The sequence below is a fragment of the Ambystoma mexicanum genome, chromosome 8 (assembly GCF_040938575.1).
Source record: "Ambystoma mexicanum isolate Mex_15411 chromosome 8, UKY_AmexF1_1, whole genome shotgun sequence".
Taxonomy (NCBI): domain Eukaryota; kingdom Metazoa; phylum Chordata; class Amphibia; order Caudata; family Ambystomatidae; genus Ambystoma; species Ambystoma mexicanum.
This window is the reverse complement of record NC_090929.1, coordinates 1,301,265,092-1,301,290,203: the sequence shown is the minus strand read 5'-3', so window position 1 is coordinate 1,301,290,203 and position 25,112 is coordinate 1,301,265,092. Positions and strand designations below refer to the sequence as shown.

Below are 25,112 nucleotides of genomic sequence, written 5' to 3'. Positions count from 1 at the left end.
ACCACACTCTGGAACTCCTTACCACCTCACATCAGGCTTATTGAATCACACTCCGCCTTTCACAAGGCCATCAAAACAAATCTCTTTGTCTGACTGTATAACATGTATTTTATGCTACTATGTAACCATTGACTCTGCACTGTAGCAAGTCTTTCATTGGACGGCTTCTTTGTAACCCTTAATCAAGCCTTCTTAAGCCCTGATATATTTATTTATTTTTATTTTTATTTTTTACATTTGTAGAGCGCACTGCAGCCCATAGACATCGAGGCGCTGTTACAGCAAGGTGTATGCAAGCAAGATTATGTAAACATAGAAAACATAGGTACTTAGTTACAGAGATAGAAAGCGGAGGGTGGTTACATATGACATTCGTGTGTCTGAAGCGATCATGGCAGGAGGGTTTAGACAAACAGCCTGGTTTTTAAGGCTTTGCGGAAGGCTAGGTGAGAGTCAATCCCCCTGAGGTGCGTAGGTAGGGCGTTCCAGTGTGAAGCTGCTAGGGCTGGGAAGCTCGAGCCACCTGCACGTACTCTGCAAATCTTGGGTGTAGAGATCGGGTTAATGTAGGCAGATTGCTTGGGCCTGGCAGAGGTGGGTCGTGAGATCCTCTGGGCAAGGTAAGGGGGAGCAAGGTCGTGGAGGCATTTATGGGTGAGGGAGAGTATTTTAAAGGTGATCCTCTGCCTAATGGGTAGCCAGTGGACCTGCCTTCTGAGGTCCGAGATGTGGTCTTTCCTGGAGAAACCTGTGGCGGCCCTGAGGGCATTGTTCTGGGCAAGTTGGAGCTTAGCAATGTTTTTGCCGGAGATTCCACCAAGGAGCGCATTGCAGTAGTCCATCCTGGATCCTATGATGGCCCTGGCAATAGTGAGGCCATTTTCAGAAGAGATGAAGGTTCTTGCTGCGTAGATGAGTTTGGAGTAGTATGCAGATGAGGAGGCAATGGCATTAACATGCCTGTCCATGGTGAGGTTGGAGTCAATGTAGACTCCTAGAGTCTTGACTGTTTGGATAACACAATCAGTATTTTGTCGATGGTAAAGGATGAGTATTGCTTGTCTAGGTTGCCTAGAAATGTTGGTGACCCGATCAGTAGAAGCTCGGTCTTCTCGCTGTTAAGACATAGCCAATTGTCTGCCATCCAGGCTTGGATGGTGGCATAGATGGAATTGACGGTGTTCTTGTCCAACTCATGGTCACCTGTGAGCGGGATGAGCACTTGGGTGTCATCCGCATAGTTGGTGTATGAGATGCCCATGGCATCGAGGAGATTGAAGAGAGGCTGGGTAAACAGGTTGTAAAGGGTGAACGCTATGCAGGAGCCCTGGGGCACGCCACATTTGATGTGACTGGGAGAGGCGCATGCTGAGTCCGAGAAAACTTTCATGGCCCTTTCCTGTAGGAAGGAGGTGATCCATGCGCATGCTTTTGGGGAGAAGTTAGCCGCTGTAGAGAGATGGCGGCATAGAGTGTTGTGGTCAACGAGGTCGAATGCCGCAGATAGATCGAGGAGGAGCAGGAACGCTGGTTTGCCGGCGTCACAAATGTCGTCCATTTGATTTTTTAGGTCAAGTAGAGCGGTTTCGGTCCCATGTCGAGGTCTGAAACCAGACTGCCGAAGGCCCAGAAGGCGGTGCTCTTCGAGGAATCTTTGGACTTGCTGGTAGGCCGCTTTGTCCAGAATTTTCAGTAGAAAGGGGACGGTGGTGATGGGCCTGTAGTTCCCCGGTACTGATGGGTCAAGTGAAGGTTTTTTGAGGAGCGGACGTACCCAAGCTTCCTTAAGATCAGACGGAACATGTCCAGAGTGAAAGGATGCATTTCTGAAGGCTGTGAGGAAGGGGGCAAGGGTAGGGCCACAGTCTTTGACTAACTGTGCAGGGCAAACATCACCTTTACAGTTAGATGGTTTGATGGTTTTCAGGAGCGTGATGACTTCAGATTCGCTGATGTCCTTGAAGTCGAAAGGCGGGCAGGAGTGGGTGTTGGTCTCTTTGTTGGTGTTCATATTCTGGTTAGCAATTAGGAGGGTAAGAGCTTTTTGGTGCGCCTGAATTTTGGTTTGCAAGGTGTTTAGTTTATTAAGCATGGCTGATTGGATGTCATTGCACCAGTGTTCATCTTTCAAGATGGTGGATGGTGGGGTGGATGGAGTTTCAAGTTCCCTAAAGATGGTGAAGATTTCTTTGGTGCTAGATTTAGCATTGGCAATCCTATTGTTGAATGAGTTCGCTTTAGCAAGGATAATAGCTGATTTGTAGTCCTTAGAGATAGTCTTAAAGGTGGATTTAGTATCGTCATTAGGTTTGTTTCTCCAGGCTGAGAGGGCAGCTCGCTTCTTAGACCGAAGTTCAAGAAGCTCTTGGGGGAACCATGCATTGGTATGCTTGGCTTTCTTAGCTTTCCTGAGAGTGAGAGGGACGTTGGCAAGGGTGTCAGGGTCTGTTGAGAAGCTGGCTTGAAGAGCCGGAATCTCAAGGAAGGGATTGATACTAACTACAGTAAGTAGGCGGGAGCTTCTGGCGAGAGCTGCGGGAAGAGGGATGGTAGGTTTAGGGGGCCCATTAGATGTGTCCAGGTCAAATTGGATGTGGTGGTGGTCTGTCCATGGGACAGGAGTGTTTCCGGTGATTAGGATTGGGAAGTTATGGTGGGCAACCCAGTCTAAGGAACGTCCTTTGATGTGGGTAGGATTCAAAATGGTTTGTGCGAATCCGAGAGTGGAGAGGGCTTTGTTTAGAGCGATTGCGTGGGTGTCATTGGGATCGTTGAAGCCAAGGTTGAGGTCACCTGTGAGAAGGACTTTGGATTTTCTCTTTAGGTTCGCTGAGAGTGCATCGATGAGGGATTCCTGGAATTCGGCAATAGGACCCGTAGGTCGGTAAACAATATGAAGGGTCAAGGTAAGGTTAGGAGAGAGATAGATTCTGAAGGGAAGGTAGTCACAGTTGTGGCCAAGTTCACCTTCAATCCTTCTAATGGTGAGGTTGTCTTTGGCGATGAGGGCTACTCCCCCACCTCTGAGAAAGGGTCGATCGTGCCTATATATGGTGTATCCATCTGGAATAGCCAGAGAGGGGGCAGGGCCTGGTGAGTCATTCAGCCAGGATTCAGTGATAATAAGGAGGTCAGTGCTGTTTTTAAGAATAAGGTCGTGAATGTCTAGGGCATGAGCAGGAACTGAGCGGGCATTTATTAGGGCACATTTAAGGGTGGAGGTCAGTTGGGCCGTGGATGAGGAGGCCATGGGGTCATGCGTAGACATGATGGTTTTGTCGTGGGCCTCCGGCACAGGCAAATTTAAAACATTGGGTGATATAGTGCCTCGATGCTTGCGGGCTGTAGTGTGCTCTACAAATCCAAATAAATAAAAATAAATAATTTATGTGAATTTTCAATTATGCATGTGGTCACACACTGGTTCATTATGCATGTGGTAACACACGGGATTATGATTTTAAAAGAGCAGTGTGACAAAATGCACAGAAGTGCTGTATATGCTATTATGCACACAGCTCGTAAAGATATTTTAAATTGGATTGGATTGCATTGACATCTCACTTAATTTTACATGCAGTGAAATTACACTCTTTATTTCCACTTTATAATCAAAGGATTTTGATAGCATCTTCCCAAACTACCCTGTTGCAGGATTTAGCAGGGAAATAATTATATAGAACATATATCACTTCTTTTGGGGAGATCTTCTACTTACCTTTGGTTAGCCTTCAGAGACATGAAGCCAATAGAATCGACATGTGTTCCCAATGGGGTCTCATTCATCATCAGGTTGTCTTCTGCTGATCCCCATGTGTCACGCCGCTGAGACCGTGGAAGCTATGGGCAAGATGGAGGCGTTATTAGGTCCTGATGGTCTGTCGGTGAGCGGTCCAGTCTTTTTGGTGGTCGCGGCATTTAAGGGAGCCACGCCCCCCCTGCGAGTTGCGTTGCAACTCGCTATGCTGACTTTCGATTTCGAGCCTACGATAGCTCCTGACCTACCAAGCTCCTCTTTTGCTTTCTTGTTTGCTCTCCGCGGCCCTTCGCCTTCTCGCCAGGCGAAGGCCGTTATCTCTTGCCTTCCCATTTTCCTTCGGTCTTACCATCCCTCTCTTTCACTGCTATTTCTTTCGTGTACTCTGGCATTCACTCAACCTCGCATTCGCGCACTCTCATAGTCACTTGCTCTCTCTCATTCTTACTCTCTCGCATTCACTCAACCTCGCATTCGCGCACTCTCATATTCGCTTGCTCTCTCTCTTTCTTACTCTCTCGCATTCACTCAACCTCGCATTCGCGCACTCTCATATTCGCTTGCTCTCTCTCATTCTTACTCTCTCGCATTCACTCAACCTCGCATTCGCGCACTCTCATAGTCACTTACTCTCTCTCATTCATATTCTCTCGCGTTCACTCTCTCTCACCCTCACGGACTCTGTGCTACTCTCCTTTGCTCTCGTGCATTCTCTCTCCATACCAACTTACCTCCGTCAGCAGTCTTCGGAGCCTCTGTTCGATCCTTCGGAGTCTGATAAGTCTTCCTTCGTGGATCCTCATCCCATCGCCTTTTCCAAGGCGCCCTCATCCCTGTCAAGGAATCACTGTCCTGTTACTGTTTGATCAACTGGACAATAGTCTCAAGACTCTTAAAGCATCTGGATCCGCTGTTACTCCAATCTATCCTCGCCAGCAGCCTCACAGGGTTTTTTCTGCCTTACTGGCTTTTTCCCTGTTTTGGGAGGGGCGGACTCCCCAGGGTTCACCTGACGGTATATTCTAATTACGGTCAAGGTGGCCTCCGGAGGAGACCGTCCCTATCTCTTCGAACGCAAGAAGGGTAAAGGAATTCTTAAGAAGGACACTGAAGAGGAGAAAACCCCGAAAGACCGGAGGAGAAGACAGAAGGCCACCAGTCACAGTGAAGACCAAGGTGAGGAGACTCCAGGGGAAGGAACTTTGGGAAGTAGTTTTGACACCATGTGAACAGTAGTCATTCCCTGGAACTGGAGCCTTTCCTTCTGCAACCCTTAAATTGGTCTCCCTCTTTAACCCATCCAATGGAAACAGGTGGTATTCTCTCATGCAACTCTTTCCAGTTTCAGAATCCCATGTTCTGTACTCCCAGTATTTTTAAAGTTGCCATAATTCACGCATTTATGTTATAATTGTGTCTCAGTATGGTATTGGCCAAGTTCTTTCATTGGCCTACCTCATATTTGGGTTACCATGTTTTAAGTGTGTCTATTTTAACCATTGTGTTGTCACTGCAGCCTTTATTGGTGATTCTATTTTTTTTAAACTACATGTGTTATGTGTTTGGTTTGTGTATTTAGAGGTGCTGCATGGCAGGATGAGGTGGTAGGTAGGAAGGTGGGAAAATACAGTAAGTATACAGTCATGGCCCTACTAGGACTTGTGGCATTTGGACGTGCAAGTGCTGCGAAGAGAGTGCTGGAAACAGGGAAGGGAGGGGAGAGGAGGGTAAGTGCTGGTAGGGCCCAGAGGGAAGTGCCAAGGGGAGCCAGGGGAGGAGGCCACAGACTAAGCGCTAGGGTGGCGAAATACCAGGGTGGGATGCACAGCTGTCAGGCAGGGGGCCCCCCAGGGCAGGTCTGAAGGGGGGAAGGGTGCTGGTGTCAAATGGGTAGAGGGCTTGGTAACCTGTGAGATTCATGAAGGATCAGGCCACCAGTCTCAGCGGCAGTGGTGTGATCAGCAGGGAAGTAAACGAGGGAAAGAGGTAGAGAAAAGCAAAGTTGTGAGTAGTTTCTGGAACTTAAGGAGGGGCAGGGAGGCTGTTCTAAAGACAGGCACCAGCCAAAGAGAGCAACTGCCCCCCCATTCTCTGCTTGGAGAAGCATTTGACAATTGGAGAGTTGGAGTTAGAGGAGTGGAGGGCTCTAGCAGGGAGGTATTTAGGGAACAAAGTTGGACATAGCGTAGTCCCAGGCCTCAAAGTTGTGTGGGTGATGCAGAGGGTCTTGAATTTGATCCTCTTGGACACCGGGAGCCAGTGGAGGGATGTTAGGGCTGGAGAGATACGGTCCCTGGGCTTGAGGCCAATGATAAGTCTTGCAGCCCTATTCTGGATTAGTTGAAGGGGGCATAGGGAGAAAAGCGTGAGATTGAGGAAGAGGCTGTTGCACTAGTCAAGCGTAGAAAGGACCAGAGCCCTGGAGACATTGAGCTTCTGGGGAAAGGTGAGGAAAGGGTGAATGCCTCCAAGGAAGTGAAGCTGGAAGTGGGTTGTCTTGTCAAGGTCCAGGATGTGAGGGGTGTAATTGAAGATGACCCTAAGGTCTTTGGCCTCACAGTATTGTGAGGGTAGAGGGCCAAAGGAGGGGGGCCAGGATGGAAAAGGGGCGCAGTTGTCCCAATGAGAAGGATCCCCATCTTTCTGGCATTAAGACAGAGATCAATCCAAATGTTTCCATCATCTCTTTGTACAATTCTAGATGATCCCAAACTGAATATTTTGCATTTTTGTGGTAAGGCGTCATAAAATTTGTATAGCCTTAATCTGCTTGATTGGGTCTTTCACAAAGTATGATTGTAGTTTGTTTTTTCTATGTTCGTTTTAATCTAACTACCCTCATCAGAGTTAGAGCCACTACTGGAAAACCCCTCCCTGCTTTCATATTGACCCTCCCCGTCATGATGACTCTAAAGAGGTTATTTTGTGTGTATAGTAGAGAGGAGCCTCTCTGTCCCCTCATTCCCATTGGTCTCATGGGTCATGAGGCTCAATTAGTTTCTTAAAGGATGGATAGTTTAGGATGTCTTCATTTTGTCACTCAGAATCAGTATTGCCTCACCTGCCTAGGATCTCTGGCACACATCTGTGATCTCTAACATATATAATGGTTTAAAAGGCCCTTACAGGGTTGCATTTTCTGTCTCTCCATGTTAGCCATATGGGCTAAATGGTCTCTCTGTTGGCTCATAACCCTGTAATTCATGTTCTATTAACTCATGTTCATATCTTGATTCATTAATTTTCTCTTTGGGTATGCTCACACTTTCTCTCCCATACTCACCACTCCTATCCACACCTTACAGCGTAAGAGTACTACATCTCTCTCCTCTCATCCTGTGTATATGGGTGAGTTTGGAAAGAAGAGGTGGTGTCTCTGGAGACTTCTATATCTGGACTATGGCTATGTGCGCCAAAACCACCAGCATGACTATGGACATTTCTGGGCAATGAAAAGGAAGTCTGTGGATTTCGGGATTATGTTCCTTCTTCCGTGAAATGTATCTGCCTGTGAAATTTAGACTGTGAGTCTGAACTCACTTGACTATCTTTGCTTTCTTGTCTCAACATAGCATTATGATCTGTTTCAAATATCACCTGCTGACAACTGTGTAGTAGCTGTTCCCTAGATTCATTCAGACTAGCCTTGCAAGTGTCAAATGCTCTAGTTTTTGGAAGCCAAAGTTGTTTTCATGTTTTGTAGCTCTTTCTGCAAGGATTTCTTTTTCCTTTCGGTAAATGTGTTTCTTCCACCAATTTTTTGCTGATAGTCTTCCAATTTCTTTGGATATTCAGTCTCTGACATTGTGTCATTAAAATCTTTTCTTAAGGTTTCTGATGTTGCTCTCAATGTGACATGCACTTCTTTTCTTTGCATTAACTCTTGCACAGTCACCTTACTTTGATGATTAACATTTGGTTCGGGTCTGTACCAATCATATGATCTGATGTATTTCTTGAACTGCTGGGTCTTTCTCCTGGGATAACGGAGTCCTTGATACTTAATGATACTGATATCATTATATAGTTGTGAGAAACCTGAAGGTGTCTGCCTAGCTAGTCCCCGGGGATCTGTCACCCAAGTGGCAAGAACACGGCCATCGCTATTGGATCCAGTTACTAGCGGTGGACCAGTGAGGGAAGATCAACTGGATGGGGGTGGTCCTCGGGGAGTGAGATTCAGACACCGGTGGGTGAGACGTGGTATCCCCCTCCTTTTTACACCTTTTTCCTGACATTCCAAACAACTGCCACCACCTTTCAAACTCTAAAACTTTCTCACAACACAAAGACCACAGACTTACACTAGAGCCATTTATCTGACATGTCCAATACAAGGGTCAGGTAAAGTCAGGTAATTGATCTTAATCACTCACACATGATGGCCTTTCCCTTCCCAACAGCGATAAAAGGTGGGGCCAAAGAGTACAGTATGGACAAGGCGATCACGGCAGACAGCGCTATGCAACGGCTATCACGTGGCAGTTCAAGAGAAGGAGAAAGGCAGCAGGAATCAAGAGGGAGGCAAGGAGAAAAGTGACTGTGCCCTTTTCAGCCCAGATCCACAGAATCTTTGTGGAAGAGAGCCTAAAACCGTGAATAATAGCATAAGTGTCCTGCAGCAGATGTCAACGGTACACAGGGCAAGCCTATGGCAATAGGCAGGAGTGAGGAAAGTTACCACGCCTGTGGTACCAGCCTTGACTCCAAAGAAGCCAAGCAGTTCATCAGAACCGGTTAGTCGAGGGGAGAACCGATAAGACCCAGGCTGTGATGGTAAGAATCACAAAGTGCCATGTTTAAAGCCAAAGCTAATTAACTTTGAATGAACTGTTAAATGTGTGAAGGAGAGACCAGCTGCAGAGGAAAAATGGGCCATGTGGGTGCTAACTCAAGAGACTCTGGTCGAGCCCCATATGAGAAAAACTACAAGTACCAGAAGGCTGTAGGAGGGCTGGCAAAATAGGTCAAAGTGGTCATACAGAGGGCCAAGCAAAATCCCTGTTCAATCAAAAGATTTTGATCTACAAGCAGTGTGAGAAAAAGGGGAGTGAATCTCACAGTGAAACTGAAACTTGAGAAACCAAGGGAAAAGAAATCCCACAAAAGGTAACAGGGGCTTGAGCCTGACCAACGGAGATCTTGAGGTGAAGCTATCACCCAAAGTTGATTGATAAAGGAAGTGCAATATATTTTGGAATGCAATTGAGAAGGGTCAGCACCCAGAAGAGGGGGGGCCCAGAGGAGAACCCATCACCCAGCAAACATTGGAAAAGAACTTTCTTTTGTTAAAGGAACTTTTTTTTTATTGTTTGAACATGTCTGGTCCTTGAAGGCATGAGACTTTCAAGTGAAACGAAACTTGGCCATCGATGGCCCTGATAACTGAAAGTCACAAAAGGTGTCTTGAGAGCTGCCATTGGAACTGTCATCTCGTGCTGGAGAAGCCCGAGACTGTACTGTGCTTCAAGCTCCCATCTTAACCTGTGTCTAAAATGTGGGGAAGGGAGACCCAGGCTACTGCATCCTGACATACTATTTGAGAACACTTCTTTCTTTTCTTGAGAACTATCCCACCCCCCTTTTGTATTAGTTGTGAGATTTGACACTAAAAGGCCCTTTTATTTTGACACAACACCACTAAGACTGCTTATTTTTCATTTGATGGTTGACATTTGCTCCCATCTTAGAGTTAGGTTTAGATTAGACGTTTTTCCAACCTACATAGCTCATTTAATTGTTCAATAAACACCCTTAAACTGTGATCACTTGTGTCTGTCTTACTTGTTGTCACCATGAGTTCCTCACATAGCTGATCATATGCATTTTAGGAGTCTATATGTTTCACAATACATTACATACTTAACTCTTTACTCTCTTTCAATTGTGTTTTTATATTCATGATGTATCAGGCAAGCCTTCCATATAGGTGGCTTGATTAGATAGGTTATCCTTTAACTTATCAGGTGTCTGTGTACACAGGCTATGAATGTCATTAGTATTTAAAAGCTTGGCCTCTACACACTGTTTGGCTTCTTTCCACTCTTTCAGTCTGTGTTGTTTCTGAAGTGACAATTGTTTGTCACTCAGTCACTCTTTCAAATATGTGATATTTTGTTCAAACTGTTCATGAGTATCATTTCTGCTGAGGTATTTTTCTGTAAATAGGCGCAAATCATGAACATTTTCAGTCAATCTGTTTTCCACCATCTGAAGGTGAAAAGAGGGATGATCAGAAAGGACACATTTGTTTCTCCTCAACCGTTGTAAGAGTTAGATATCGTTTTTGCAAGGCTTCTCTTAGCTGGCCTTTTGGGGTGCAATTTAATTTCATATTTCGATCGTTCAGTGCCTGGTATTAGCCATTGGCCATGCAGGAAATATAAGATTAATGTGTGGTCAAGAGCCGTGTTCAAATCCGCCCTGATGTGCTGTGATGTCATAGCCAGATTTTAAATCTGATCACAAATATGACTCAGTCTATAAAAATCCTGCAACCAAATAAACAATCTATCTGATGTTCACTTCAAACAGCCTACAATACCACAAATGCCAATTCACAATCACTGACTTTATGCTTTATAAAACTATATAGCAGGGAACCATTTTATGCCATGCACTAATGCAAATTTGCATGCGTGTGTGATCTTGTGCACGGACATTAGTGATGTAACCAATCTAACATCCTGGAACAAACCTCCATTTATGTAAGGTATATTTAGATAAAAATGCCAATGTTTCATTAGGTGGACCTCACCATTATAATGCCCCCCTCCCTTATATACAATCCCACCCAACAATTCTGAGGAATAAAAGGCAGTGTTCATAAAACGCACATTTATTTCAATACAAATTAAAGGTTAAATCAAGACAAAGATGATCTCCAGTTTATTCATGGAAGTCACTACAATGTTGAATAATCACATGCCACTAATCTGCAAAAATGAAAGACATTCTAATTTTTACTGCTTGTCCGTTACATTTCAAATTACATTTGCAACTGATTTAAAGGCTTTACTTTTCACAAAGACATGCCAAAATTCAATACATTTCACTTCTACTTCTCACATAAATGTGATGTTATGGGCTACTAGCATGTCCGTGCAATTTACACTATTCTTACAAAAACTTGGATCTACAGGTTTTGGGCATGGAAGATTTTTTTTTCAATTTTTAATGTACACAATTTCAGTTTCCCTATCTGACCTTGAATAATATTTAAGATTGTATTGAAGAAATGCACGTTCCCCGCCCTTTCTTTCAAATCACATATGAATCACACATTGTAATTACAAATGAGGGGGTGCATGGGATTTACTGTGACTCTATTTGTATGGGACTAGAAATTGCTAAAATTGTTCTCATGTTTTAATTTAGTTTAAATAACTACAACCTCCATAGGCTGTGTATCATCAATAGACCTCTATCAGTCCTACCACTCTTAAAGAAATCTCACACGGACCAAGAGCGTGCTGATAATTACTGCCCTATATCTCTTCTTCATATCCTAATGAAACTTATGGAAGTTATTGTCACTCCTCCACTCTCACGCCATTTAGAAATTAACTGGCTGTTACATCCTTTCCAATCTGGTTTTAGACCCTTGGTGGGCACAGAGTCTGTTATGATCTCTATCCTGGATGATATGGCTTTGCTTTAAGACTGCAGTGAGGCCAGAGTACTGATTCTCCTGGACCTCTCTGCAGCCTTTGATACTACTGATCATGACATTATCCTGCTTTGTTTGGAAATGTCTGGTCTCTCTAGTTTTTCTTTATTCTGGCTCTTCTTTTCTTACAGATCATACACAAATGGCATCCCTTTTCCTTTCCGCTCGTCAACCATAGCTCTGACTTTTGGTCTCCCTCAAGGTCCTTCGCTCTTTCCTCTTATCTTTAACCTATGTCGCTGTCTTCTTGCTGATCTAAATGAGAAACAAAATGAGCATTTCTGTACATATGCCGACGATTCTCAGCTGCTCTTTCACCTCAATGCACTTAATTCTGATCCCCCTTCTATATTGAGATCCTGTCTAATGGCCATTGGGGACTGGATGTCAAATGTTCTGGAGTTAAATGGAGACAAGACAGAGAATCTGGCATTTGATTCTCCTAATTCCAATGAGGCTTGGAATGTTGATTACTGGCCTGATTCTTGGGGACCTTGTCCTGTTCAGTGTCTATATATTTTACACAATCCTGCTGCACGCTTAGCCTTAGGTGCACTGAGTCGTATTCTTCCTCTCTACTTCGATAATTTCATTGGCTCCCCGAGAAAAAAGGCATATTAACGTCAATGTTTTGTGTATTACACATCATGCTGTTTCTCAATTGGGTGCACTTTACATTCAATCCAAATTGACCCGCTATATTTGTTTGAGACCTCTGCGATCTTACTAGCAGCTGCTACTGAAGATCCCACGGTTGTGCAAGGTTCGTGCCAGAGGCCATTCCTTCTCTGTTCTTGCTCTGACGATGTGGAATTCTCTTCCTTCTCAACTTTGAGAGATCTCTGACCATCAGACTTTCCTTTTTTCCTACCATATTTCTTCCAATCTGCTGTAGTGGGGCAATGATTGTTCTAGATAGCATGTTCATGTTCTGCCCCCCTGCCTTCCTCAGTGGAAACAAAATTATAAGATAAGAAAGGACACATTTGAAACTGCACTTTAAATTCTCCTGGAAATACAGCTGGTACAAAGAATAATTATTTTGTGCTACACAAGTAGGAAAAAGATAAGGCATTAGCTTGTGCAATTAGTGTGTTTTAAAATAGAATAGGTTAGCTGACAGGAAGGCGTGTACGCAAGATTGGGACTCACTACACAAGTAGGGCAGAAAATTGTAGGCAGATAAGTTTGCTGCTACCCATAGGAAGGGAAATAATGTGACAGGCATGCAACAGGAAATTGGTAGATAGCAAAGCAATGTGTCCTGCAGAGGAAAAAACATGACAAGCAGTTGCAATTTTAAACTGCAGAAGCACAGCAGAGAATTAAGCTCTGTCGCTTTAAGAGAGGCCCCCAGCTAAGCACACTATTTGAAACAAATACATTTAATTCAGGGAAATGCTGCAGTGGCTTGACATAGCAGCCTCAAAGGAATGGCAAGGCCGAGGGTGTTGTAGGTGAGGTTTACATAATGGAACAAGATATCATTGTGAGCGTTCAGATATTAAGGTAAATCAAGTTCCGACAACATGGCAAACTATTTAAAGTCCATGGGACGAGAGGAGCATCTCAGGAAACGTCATAAGTAGTTGACAGATTGATGTCTCAACAATCGGCTAGGCATGACAGAGAAACGTGGATGCGGCTAAAAAGATAAATAATTGCTGTGATGAATGTTTCAAGACCAGAATGCCGTGTTTACTGTTGCAAGAACAGGGAGGGCTGGAATTACTGGAAGTTGGGCAAGAACAAAGTCCTTGAAACCCAGAGACATTATGGCAGAGATAACATGGGCTGTTTTATTTATTTAAGAACAAAGGTGATACGTTTGCCCTCTCCTCCCATTTACATACACATGTCCTCATGCCACCAGTTCACGGAGAGTGTGACCACATGTTAACCTATAAGCATATGTCCTTTTTACTGCAGAAGTAATTTAGAGCTTACCAATATAATTCAAGCATGATGAGGTTGTACATTTTTATGGGATTTTTTATGGGTGGTGTAAGTGATTTCAACCCGGAACTTCACCTAAGTCAATGCCTAGCATAGGATGCACAATTGAAACCCTTAATTATTTATTTATGTCTATAAGTTCTTTTATTTCTGAATGATGTACCCTTATATCATGCCCCTCTCTTTGAATCCCCCCGGTCAAACTGAAACAGGAAGCAGGCGGTTTTGTAAAGTTAAAATATGTATTTTAAGTATTTCACAATATATATATATCACACTATTTGAATGGTTATACAAAGATCACCAATGGGGTGATTTCATAATAAATCTCTTTAATCACACGGAGTAATGATAGGAAAAATAATGCAGCATAGAATAATACTTTGGTGTGGGTTCAAACAAAATGCAATGTGATTACTCTCTCCCCCTGCACACTACTCAATCCCCCCAATATGCAATATCAAGAGATGGAAGGAGAGAAAACAGGTTTCAGGAATACAGAATTCAACAATACAGTATCAATCCCTATTTCCCCCCAGCAACAGAGAGAGAGAATCAGGAATGATTGCAAACTGATCAAAAATGGTTTTAAACTTTGCTTTGCATGAATGATAAAAACACTGAAAATGGATTTAATTCACTAAAATGGTTTCAGTACTAGTGGGAGCCGCTTTGTATGGTTTCAGACAAACATTAGCAATGATTATTGAGTAACTAGCAAGTTGAAAATTAATTCTGAGGTTGGATGCAATGAACAGCTATTTCACACGTCATAGATTTGAGCCAAACGGAAAATTTGCGTAAAAGTTTCTGCGTGCAGTAAGCGTGATTGTGGAAAAACTGAGTTTCTAGCATAAACGGTGAAGAAGTTATGAAGGTTTTTGTGGAGGTTGTTTTTTCAGAAAGAGTCAAAATAGCAAAACAAGAATGTGCTTTTTAAAATGAACAAACAAGGTTTCTTTACAAAAGGGGAGACTATGAATATGCAAACTACACGACAGCGCAGCCACCAGCCCAGGATATCACTAGTTGGTTTGGCCTGCCGAGACGCTCGCCTTTCTTCAGAAAATATATCAGCGCAAAGATGATTTTAACACTACTATTACAAAGGACTATAGGGTGAGAGAAAGAGTTCAGGCAAGACAAGAGAATCTTAGCAATATAGTTCTGGATATAATAGAATGGGTTTGAATAGGGATGACTTATGGATAATACATATGCTAGTGACAATCCTATGCTATGGGTACTCACTAACAATGTTTGCAATGGACCCGTCAGGGATCTGCTCAGGGATCTTTCTGGACAGGAATTCAGCTAGCACACCGGACTGGACTCAAGGTGCTCTGGTTCTGCAATCAGCAAGGCACTCTGGACACCGCACAGTGGGACTGGACTGGATCTGACGGGTTCTGGTTCTGGTTCGCAGCTATCTGGTCACAGCACGGTTCTACTGGGTTGGATCTTTGGATTCTGGCAATAATCCTTAGCAAGAAAGCAGCACAGCACCGCCAAGCTGTTCTTTTGTTCCCCTTAGAGGTCTGGGGTAAAATCTGGTTTCTGGATTTTTAAAGGCCAAGCTGAGAATAGTTCAGCTTTGAAAATAGGCCTTTCTGCTTTCAAAGTTCTGGAGTCTGGAATCCGGAGAATGGATTTCTCTTGCAAAGTGCTCCACCAGCAATCGGTTGGTGGGTGAATGTGTGTGTCCTAGGTTCTAAGCTGTCTCTATTTATATATTTTCTAAAGGGATGGGTAAGCTGAATTATACTAGGCACAACACCCCTAGGTATTCTATTCGTTAGGGTCTTTCCTCTTCCTTGATTTGAGAAGAAAACAGTGTGTCATCAGGACGATGTGTTTTATGATCCATGGAAAACCTCCCCTTTGTCTTTGCCCATGAAATCTACTTTTCCTATAATGCATATTTACAATTTTACAAATGTGATAGCAATAGCATATTTATATCACAGATTTTGTGAAGCAAGTATTCCTCCAAGCCCTGTCGTGGTGAGAGCTTGGGTCTAGATTTGGCAATTTTCCGCACTTTTGGTCTGGTACCCAATGTCAGATTTCTCCACAATTTTACACATATGTGTGCATGATATCTGGGCATAATCATATGAAGTTTCATGTTTCTGGCATCAATACAATTGCTACAAAACCACAATTTCTGCAGTCATGTCCCTGAACAGAGCACAGAGTTCTGAGTACTTTTAAAACGTACCCGAAAATGTCACATTAACAATACTGTAATTTTACAATTTTTACAAATTTGCACAGTCCTTTGTCAGTCCTTTTCAAAATATACTTTACTGTGCTTTAAGAATAAACAAAACTGTCTGTTCCCGCCCTCAAAGTTCCTTGTGGCTCAAGATCAATCCCTGCCTCTTTCCTCTGGCAGGGGCTTCTATTGACACTTGCATCTGCATATCTTTTCAATCAAGGAAGTCCTTTGTCTCTCCCCGGAGCAGCACCCCAATCCCCTCCCCTCTTCATTAACACCTGAATGTGAGTTCCTGGACCAGAGAGCAGAAGGGAGGTGCCTTTTGTTGGGGCAAGCTGTGGCATGTGCTTTGTAGTTCTTTGGCTGGCATCAGGCTACTTTAAAACTCAATTTGTTTAAACTTGTCTTTGATTTAATAGACTTACTGTTTCAAACAGGCAAACGGAACTCTAATTCCAGTCTTTTAAAACATAGAGATTAAATAGTTGCAACCTATATTGCTTTTGATGGCAAGTCACTTAATTCCAACCATTTGATTTTAACTGCACAGGTTTAAGCTTCCAATGTAATTAAATGACAGCTGTTATACAGGCGGCCAGTGGTATAAATTTTGACAGATTTTCCCAGGCAAGCAAATTTTTTTAACGTGGATATTCTGCTGATAGCTTCTGTTTTTCCTGACATTGTGTGCTCATGTGGATTGGTTATATAAGGTGACAGGTAACACCCAGCAAGGATGTTGGATATTTTCTGATGTTTGGAACCATTATTTAGTAATTTCAGCAGCCAAGGAAAAAAGGATTTCAGAGCAATTTCTGGGTTTCCTTGCATTAAAGCACTGACTTTCATGTAGTTTCCATTTTCACTATGTGGGCAGCCCAATGACAGGTTCAGGAGGGTGGTATCCTGTTCCACCACTGACACAGGCAAAGTAGATTGGCAGCCATATTGTCCGGTTTCACTGCGCAATTTTCAGAGGTTTAGCGCGCATAGGGCTTTTTGCGGCCATTTTGCTGGTTCTGGTGCCACCAGCACAAAGTGATGTCACAGGGTAGAGCCTAGTGGGTCAGTACATCCCATAGTGGGACCTTAGATAGAGAGTTACCTAATCAGTAGGGTGGGACATATAGATACTATATGTTGCTTAGCAATTAGGACCGATGAGCAGTAGAGGTAGGTTTTCACAGCTCAGTGATTATGATGACATCAGAGTGACTCATTTGCAATATAAAATCTGTGTTTTCTTTTCAGAACGGAGAAGAATTTGAGAGGAAGAGCTTTGCTGTTGTGTTCTCCCCAGCTTTTGCATACTTCCAATAAAGCTGGTTTAGCTTGCATTTGGCATACCACAATCCACTCTATGTTGTCTCTTTATTGGCAAATACCAGGATTTGTGGTCACTGCCACTTTACTTGCAATCTACCGGATACAATCTTCTGTTTTCCAATACCACCCTAGATAGCATAGCCTTTCTTCGAGCAAGGGAGAAATACATGTCATTCCACTTCCCCTAGTCAACTTCCCTTCAGTATGCCTTCGAGCAGACATAGGTTCCACACTTGCCGGTTGTCTTCCCCTATTCCGTCACTTAGTACTCTAGTTAGACAAAGAGCTCTCTTGGAAAAATCTAAATTTTCGTTTTCTCTGGTTGTACCTCATTCCTCCTCTTTTAACCTCACGTGTTTTCACCCCTGGTCGTGGCCAACTTCAGCTTTAAAAAAGCGACCGCCAGCACAACCGTCTTGTTTAAGGGCACACCGTGTGGCTGCAGCCATCATATTCTATGGCTAAGTGCAGTAGAATGCCAGCTATGGGGTATCTCATGTCATTTCTCTCGTTTGTTATAATACACATTTGACTAATTACTGGGCCACACTCGCTTCTGGGCTCTGTTAGTTGTTTTCAGTCCTGTAAAGGCATAGTTTGCTGTTTCACCTGTCCCACTGTTCTGAACTGGACACCACTACTATATTTTAAGCATTCTTCTGGCCAGGTCTTGGGAATAGGAACCGAAAATAGGCTCACAATGGTGCCTTGACCCTTAGCAATTTTCTTTGGCCAAAGCACAAACTTGCACTTGGTCACTTCTCATTTTAGGTTTGCTTCTGGAAGATGTTGAATGCCTGGTATAATTTGAATGGCTGAGGTACAAGTGAGCTTAGCATATTATTGCTCCCACAATCGACTACATCCATTAAGCCAATACTATTTATGCCGAAACCTCTATCAGATATAATAGGGTTATTTTACATCTTGAAACAAGCATTTTTAAACCCGTCCAAAGGAGTAATTTTGGGAACATTACAACTCTCCCACCAGACAGAAAATCATACAAATGTATTTTCCATTCATGCAGTCAAACGTAATCTACTCTATGCATTTCGGTTAAAATAAACATTGACAATATCAGCCTTTTTTATTGCAGTTGACACTGGATTCCTCCTGCTTCTAAGCACTATCATAATTGCTGTTCTATTATCCAATTCAATACTGCTCAATGTGTCTCGGAAGGGTGGACAAACTCTTCTGGCTTTGAACCTGCAATGTTCCGACTTCCCCTGTCCTTCTGCCCCTGGTCAGGCCATGCATATTTTGCGAAGGGTATATTAAGTAGGCTCATTTTATTTCAGATTGACACCATTCAAATGACAACCTATGACTCACTCTACGTATGTATCTGCTCTACGTTTTAGCATTCGCAAACTTTCCTGTCAGTCTTTTTATCTTTTCTTTGAAACGCTCTCAATACTGCCTGTTTGCGAATACTTCCATACACCCCCATTTTATTATTAATACAAAATGTCTGCCCCTTGTGACATCAATGGTTCCCATGTTTCACTTTAGCAACTATGAAGCAATAAAACTAAGTAAGTGCCAAATACTCAGTTTCCCAGTGCATATGCAGATTCCCATTGAATTAACACCGTTCTAATTATCCTCCTACCAGAATAATGTCATTGTGTTAATATAGGCGTTTGGACTTGATCTTGGAGACTACGCCAGGCAGGTACCTAAAGGTCGAGACTCTGAATGGGGCACTCAATGAATTGTTTTGATTATCCTCAGCTGGGATAGAGACTCCCAAATGACTAACCGCTCTGGACATAACAGCATGCAGCAACGGGTCAGTCTTTAATTAGGATGAGTGGAGGAACACTTCTAAAGTAAATACAATTGAAAATAATTTGAAAGTATATGATGTCATTTCCAGACCAATACATTTGAATGAAAGAATGCATTAGCGACAACCATATAACTAAATAAGAGAGGAAATGGCATGAAGGAGTCGGCCAGAAAGTAAAAGAGAACACTTCGGGCAAACCCACAAGATTTGCACAAACAGGAATCTGCAGATGAAGCTACCCAAGAAGCATTGCCAAATGCAAAAGAGTCTTCAAGTTCTTTCAGCAGAAAATCCTTGGAATTCCCATCTTCTGGTGCCCCTGATTGTCCAGGGGCCTGAAGAGTTTAAGAAAGTGCACAAGCAAGTGCACTGCCCCATAATGCCATATGCTGGAAAAAGACCAGAAAATCCACAATGAAAACAAGGAAGCAGAAGTGTAACTTTATTTTGTGATCTACAAAGTGGGCTAAGGTGTTCTTTGAATCCTAGGTGTATTATGGTACTGACCTATAATGTAAAAACTGGAAATGCCTTTTGACATTAGGGTAGGTTCTTGGCCAGTTTCACACCATGGTGGCTCGTCCATAATGGGTAATGGGGCGCTGATCCGCCAGTACCCTCGTTGATCATGGTGGAGTGGTGCAGCCCAGTGGAAACACTGAGCTCACCCTCAGCTGCAAATGAGGGGAGTGCACCTGAGCTGGCTTAAACTGTCAAAGGGAAACATGGCATGCAGCCCAACTCCAGAGTGGAACAGGGTACGAAGCGGGGCTGCATGCAGGTAAGAATTTGTATTGAATTAGATTTATGTAATGTGTGTGTACGTGTGTGTGTCTGTGTGTGTCTGTCTGTGTCTGTCTGTGTCTCCGTGCTGTGCCAGGAGCAGTTGGCAGGCAGAGTGTGAGGGTAGGGGGCCGCAACAACAGCATTTCTTTCTAAGCATCTGTCATAGATGCCTAGCAAAAAACGTTATTGATAAAATATATGTTATTACATTGCTAAATTGGAATTTTGGTGCAGCCAGTTCAGCCTTTTCATCCTGTGGCATGACATTTTCTACCGGGCATCCATGATAAATAACACATGATATGTGTTACGTGGCTAGTTTGGAGTTTTAGTGCAGCAAGTCTATCTACTTCTTACTGTAGCATGGCATTTTATTCGGGTATCTAATATCAAGTAAGTATGATACGTTTTATTATGTGGCTAGATTTGCAATTTGAGGCAACCAGTCTAACTTTTCATGCTGTGGCATGGAATTTTTGGCTGGGCATCAATGGTAAAACAAACATGATAAGTGTTGTCACGTGTCTAGAAAGGTCTACCTTGGGCAGCCAATTAGGACATGTTTTCTTATTGTGGGATAATATTTTTAAGGCAAAGCCAACTGGCGTATGTTCTTACTTTGGGATACTGCCAGATATTGGAAAAGCCAGCCATGGGCATGTTTTCTTATAGAATCATTACTGGCATTATGAGCAAAGCAAATATGAGTATGTTCTTACATAGGAATACTGGCATATATTGACACCGCCAGCATGAAAATGTTTTTATACTGGCATATTTTGTGGGGATAGGCATCATGAAACTGTTGGTAATGCTCCTGTGAACCAATGGTGACTTGCATCTATTGCATTTTTGAATTGGAGTTACTCTAGAAAACAAATTGTGCTTTTTACCCAATATTTCACTGAAAGTGTGTTGTATAATGTACAATTGTAACCCATTATCCAAAACATTTTGTCTGTGGGAAAAACCAAAACTCCCCCCTGGTTGGTTCAAAATCCCTCGCTATGATCAGCAGCACTGGCATATATGTGGGACATATTTACAAACCACCAATTAAAAAATGCATCTGCTGCCATTGCATCACACATTAGCTAGGATGAGCTAACCCCAAAACTATCTCTATTATTGGCAAGACCTCATAACTATTGATCTAGAGATGTAACCATGGGAGACTGGTGCCAATCCCCTCCAGTTGCATGGTTGTTTAAATCAACGTTAGAATAATTGCCATCTTTTTTCTATGAACCGGAGATAACTTCTCTTCTTTCTCCCTACATGAATGGTGCATTGGGAAAATGCTCTTTCATGCTGTCATCCTTTCACTGGGCTTGTCCAAAGGTCCCCTCAGGCAAGGTTCTGTCTGAGTTTCTTTCGGCATGGATGTTTCCTTTTTTGAGTTATTTCGGGTCTATCAGCGTTTTAGCACCTACACAGGTTTGGAAAGGTATGATTGATGGTATGGCTTTCTTCTGACCATGCACCAAATGGAGGAGATATAAACTGTTACTTCATTTCCGGAACTGTGCCAGGAGTACGTTTGACTCCTTAGACCACTTGGCAGGGAAACGATGAAACAATTTTGGTCCCCACAATGTCTCCTAATGAAGGCATTTAGCGCAATGTGTGCAACCTGTCCTCCAAAATACCATAAATGAGAAAGAGGTAGTCCGACTGTAAAAGTGAAAGAGGGCTCCTTTGCAAAATAAAATTGAATTTTCACTTTCCATGTGTGCCATCGAAATACAAAAAGGCAGATTTGCAACCAGGAAAAGCTGCCAGTGTGGGCAAAAAGATGGTAAAAGAGGAGGACTCTGGCATCGTAACATGAGCCCGGTGTAAAGAATTTGTACTCTTTCGAAGGGCTAGATAGTGTTGACTTTCCATCAGCGCTCCAGGCCGCCCCACACACATGCACGCATACCACACAATGATACACGGACACGTCTTGTCAGTATGGGGTCCCAGCGGCAACTGCCGTCACGGGTCCTCCTTTATTCTCACACTGCATACGCGAGCTGTAACGAGGCTCGCGCATGCGCACAGTGTATGCGTACTACGCAACATCCCTCCTTTTTCTTTAAACAAGAAAACCACAAAACATTAATGTTGCAACAACTCCACATGAGTTAACAGAAACTGTTCTTAGGACGTGGGGTCCATGACATAGTCTCGAAATCGAGCGGGGCGTTGCCGTCCTTCTCTACTCGGATACCTTTGACTGTCCTCTGGGGACGGCATGGGCGCTGCTTATAGAGCCGGACTCCCATCTCCGTCCTGCGCTTCTGTCGGCTGGATGGTCTCTGGGTCTGCTGGCTCTGGCATCGTTGAAGTCTCCTCCGGCTGGTTGATTTCCATTTTCTTGAAATATGACACATTTCTTGTTACAGTTCCTTGCCCCTTGGCCGCAGTTACCATGGATCCTTTTACATGGCTTACCCTGAGAGGCTGCGGCTCGTAAGTGAGGGACAACTTCCCTTCCGGATGTCTATTCCTCACCAGCACAGTGTCTCCTACCAAGATTTGCTTTTCCCAGAGATTCCTTTGCTCGCTTTCCTTCTCATTTTTGGCCTGTCGCTCTTGTCTGACTCGTTGGTCATCAATTACCCCTGGTCCCCTTCCTTCCATCTCTGGAATTAGTCCTCAGGGGCAGCGGTTAAACAAGGCCTCTGCCGGTGCGACCCCCGTGGACTGGTGTGGGGTTGTCCTATATTCTCTCAGGAACTCGAAGAGGTCTGGCGTAGTTCCCCTCCCCCATTCATCGAAATCCTGAAGATTTTATTGAGGATTCACATTAACCTTTCGGCTTCCCCGTTCGCTCTCGGCCAGACTGGGGTCACCCTTCTGTGTTTGATGCCTCTTTCCTCTAGGTATTTAGCAAACTGCTGTCCCTGAAACGGTGGGCCATTGTCTGAGCACAGTTCCAGTGGGTACCCGTGAGTGGCAAAAATATTTTCTAGTGCCAAAATTGTATGGTCACATGCCATTGACTCCACCAGCTCAACCTCTGGGTATCTGGACCGCTGATATACCACGGCCAGGAAGTACATCCCCTGTCCCGTGGATCCAAAGTCGGCATGCACACTCCCCATTGATCTCATCGGGGGGCCTCTTTCCACCGGGCTTGCTGCCTGGCAGGGTACACAGGTGCACACAAACTCCTCTATGCGCCCCTCCAAGTAGGGGAACCATACCTTATGCCTCAATCGTGCTTTTGTTTTCGCCGCTCCTTGATGCCCCTTGTGCGCTAGCTCCAGCACCCTGGTCGCCAGGGCTCGCGGGATGACAATCTGTCGACCTCGTAGCAAGAGTCCGTCTTCTGTAACAGACAGTTCATTGCATGCTTTCCACATTGTCTGCAGGTCTATTTGGGCACCAGCCTCCCTTCTCGCATTGTTAGCAATCACGTCTCTCCACTCGCCGCAGCTCATTGCTGCTCGAATTACCTGAAAGATCTCATCGCTGTCATACACTTCCACTATTTCCTGACGGTACAGCGCCACTGGCATGGTGGCATCCACAATACTGCTGACCATCTCAATGCAATCCACCACTTCGATGTTGTCTCGATCCCGACCAGCCCCAGGGTGCCTGGATAAATAGTCTGCCGGATAATGGGTGCCAGGCCGGTATTGTAGCCTCACTCCATACTCGATCAGGGACAACCTCCATTGTTCGATTCATGGCAGAGGCTTGGATGACGCCCCGGCCATGATGGGTATGAGTGGCTTGTGAACGGTGATGACGACCACTGGTTTGCCCAAGATGTACAGCTGGAAGTGTTTGCACCCCCATAGTATGGCGAGGGTCTCCCCCCCTCCATTTGCGAGTACCTTCTGTCCGTTTTTGTGATAGCTTGTGTATGTTATGGGGTGCATATGTCCTTGTGTGTCTGCTTGAAACAGTACAGCGCCCAGACCCACCGGACTAGCATCCACAAAAATAGGCCATTGTTTCCTGGCTGGATAGCGCTGTCTTGATGTCTGAAAATGCCTTTTGTTCTTTGGCAGTCCATGTCCATGCCACATCATTCTTTGTGAGCGCCCGCAGGGGCTCTGATGTAGACGCTAAATCACAGATGAACCTCCTGCAATAGTTCACCATGCCCAAAAATCTTCTAATTTCGGAAGGGGACTCTGGGGGTGCCACCTCACGAATGTCTCGCACCTTCTCAGGTTCCAGGCAGATGCTTCCTGCATGGAAGACAAACCCGAAGAATTCTATGCGGTATTTGAAGAACTCGCACTTCTTTTTATGTAGTGTGAGGCCCAAATTTTTCAGTCTGTCTAGTGTTCGTTCTAGTCTTTTCAAGTGGTCGGCTTCCGAGGATGCGAAGACCAGAATGTCGTCACTCATGTTGATTACCCCTTTTAGTGCCACCAGTGCTCCACGAATTACATTTTGGAAAACCTCCGCCACTGACGAGACTCCGAAGCTCAATCTCTTGAACTGGTATAATCCTTCATGTGTGGTGAAGGTGGTGATGTAGCGGGACTCTGGGTAAAGTTCCAGCTGAGGGTACCCCGACATTAGCTCTAACTTGGAAAACACTTTGGCCCCTTGCAGTTCACCCACGATGTCGTCCAGCGTCGGTGTGAGGTGTCTTTCTCTCTTGATGGTGGCATTCGGTAGCCTCATGTCAACGCAGATGTGCACGGATCCGGGCTGTTTGGGCTTGGGTGCCACTACGATCGGGGACACCCATGGAGTCGGGCCTTCTACGCTTTCTATGATGTCCATCTCAACCAACGATTGCAGTTCTTTTTTTACTTGTGCCCTTAGATGGAATGATATCCTCCTGTGTTTCAGGGCTGTAAGCCTTACTGACCCATCAATATATGCAGTCTAATCGGGTCTCCTTTCAGTTTGCCTACTCCCCGGAATAGGCTTTTGTACCAGTCCACATCAGTTTGGTACACCGACATGGTGAAATGAACAATGTTTAATGCTTCTGAGGCAGCACAGCTTAATAGGGAGTGTTGGCCTACATCGGTCACAAATAATCTGGCCTTGATTGCATTTTGTCTATGAGTGACAGGTGCTACGAAGACACCATGAATTGGCAAAGGTGTATTCCCCCCAAAAGTGTATATCCTTGCTTTGGACGGTTCAAGTTCTGGAGGACCTGGGAGGGCCTCATAGTGGTCAGCCGCCAGGACACAGACTGACGCTCCAGTGTCAATCAAAACGGGCGTCCGTGTGCCCCCAACGTTGATTACGCATGTGGGTGTCGTCTTTTCCTTGCCCCTGTGGCAATGTTAGAGATGCAAAATACTTCTTCCTCATCCTCCTCTTCCTCTGCAATGTCCAATTCCTGCACCCCTTGTTCTATAGCCGCCACATTCCTGAACTTTCTGGGGTTTCCTCCACTCACTCTCGCAGTGGCCACCGGAGCTGCCACTCTGCACACCCTTGTGTAATGTCTGGCCTTGTTGCATCTGCCACACACTCTCTCCTTTGCCAGGCATTCGCCCACGTGCGGCAGATCATACCCACAGTATTGGCAGAACTGCTGGCTAAAATATGTCGGAGGGCCCTCCGTTCTTTTCTGGCCCCATCGTAACTTCACCGGTGTAGGCCGACCAACCGCGAAAGCCTC

General features: G+C 44.4%; 1 protein-coding gene across 2 annotated transcripts in view; it reads left to right on the top strand.

Moving 5' to 3' along the window:
• The window catches only part of INPP5A (inositol polyphosphate-5-phosphatase A), a 3,154,590-nt gene that overhangs the window by 1,067,824 nt on the left and 2,061,654 nt on the right, over positions 1–25,112 (top strand). The gene's annotated exons all lie outside the window — the stretch shown is intronic.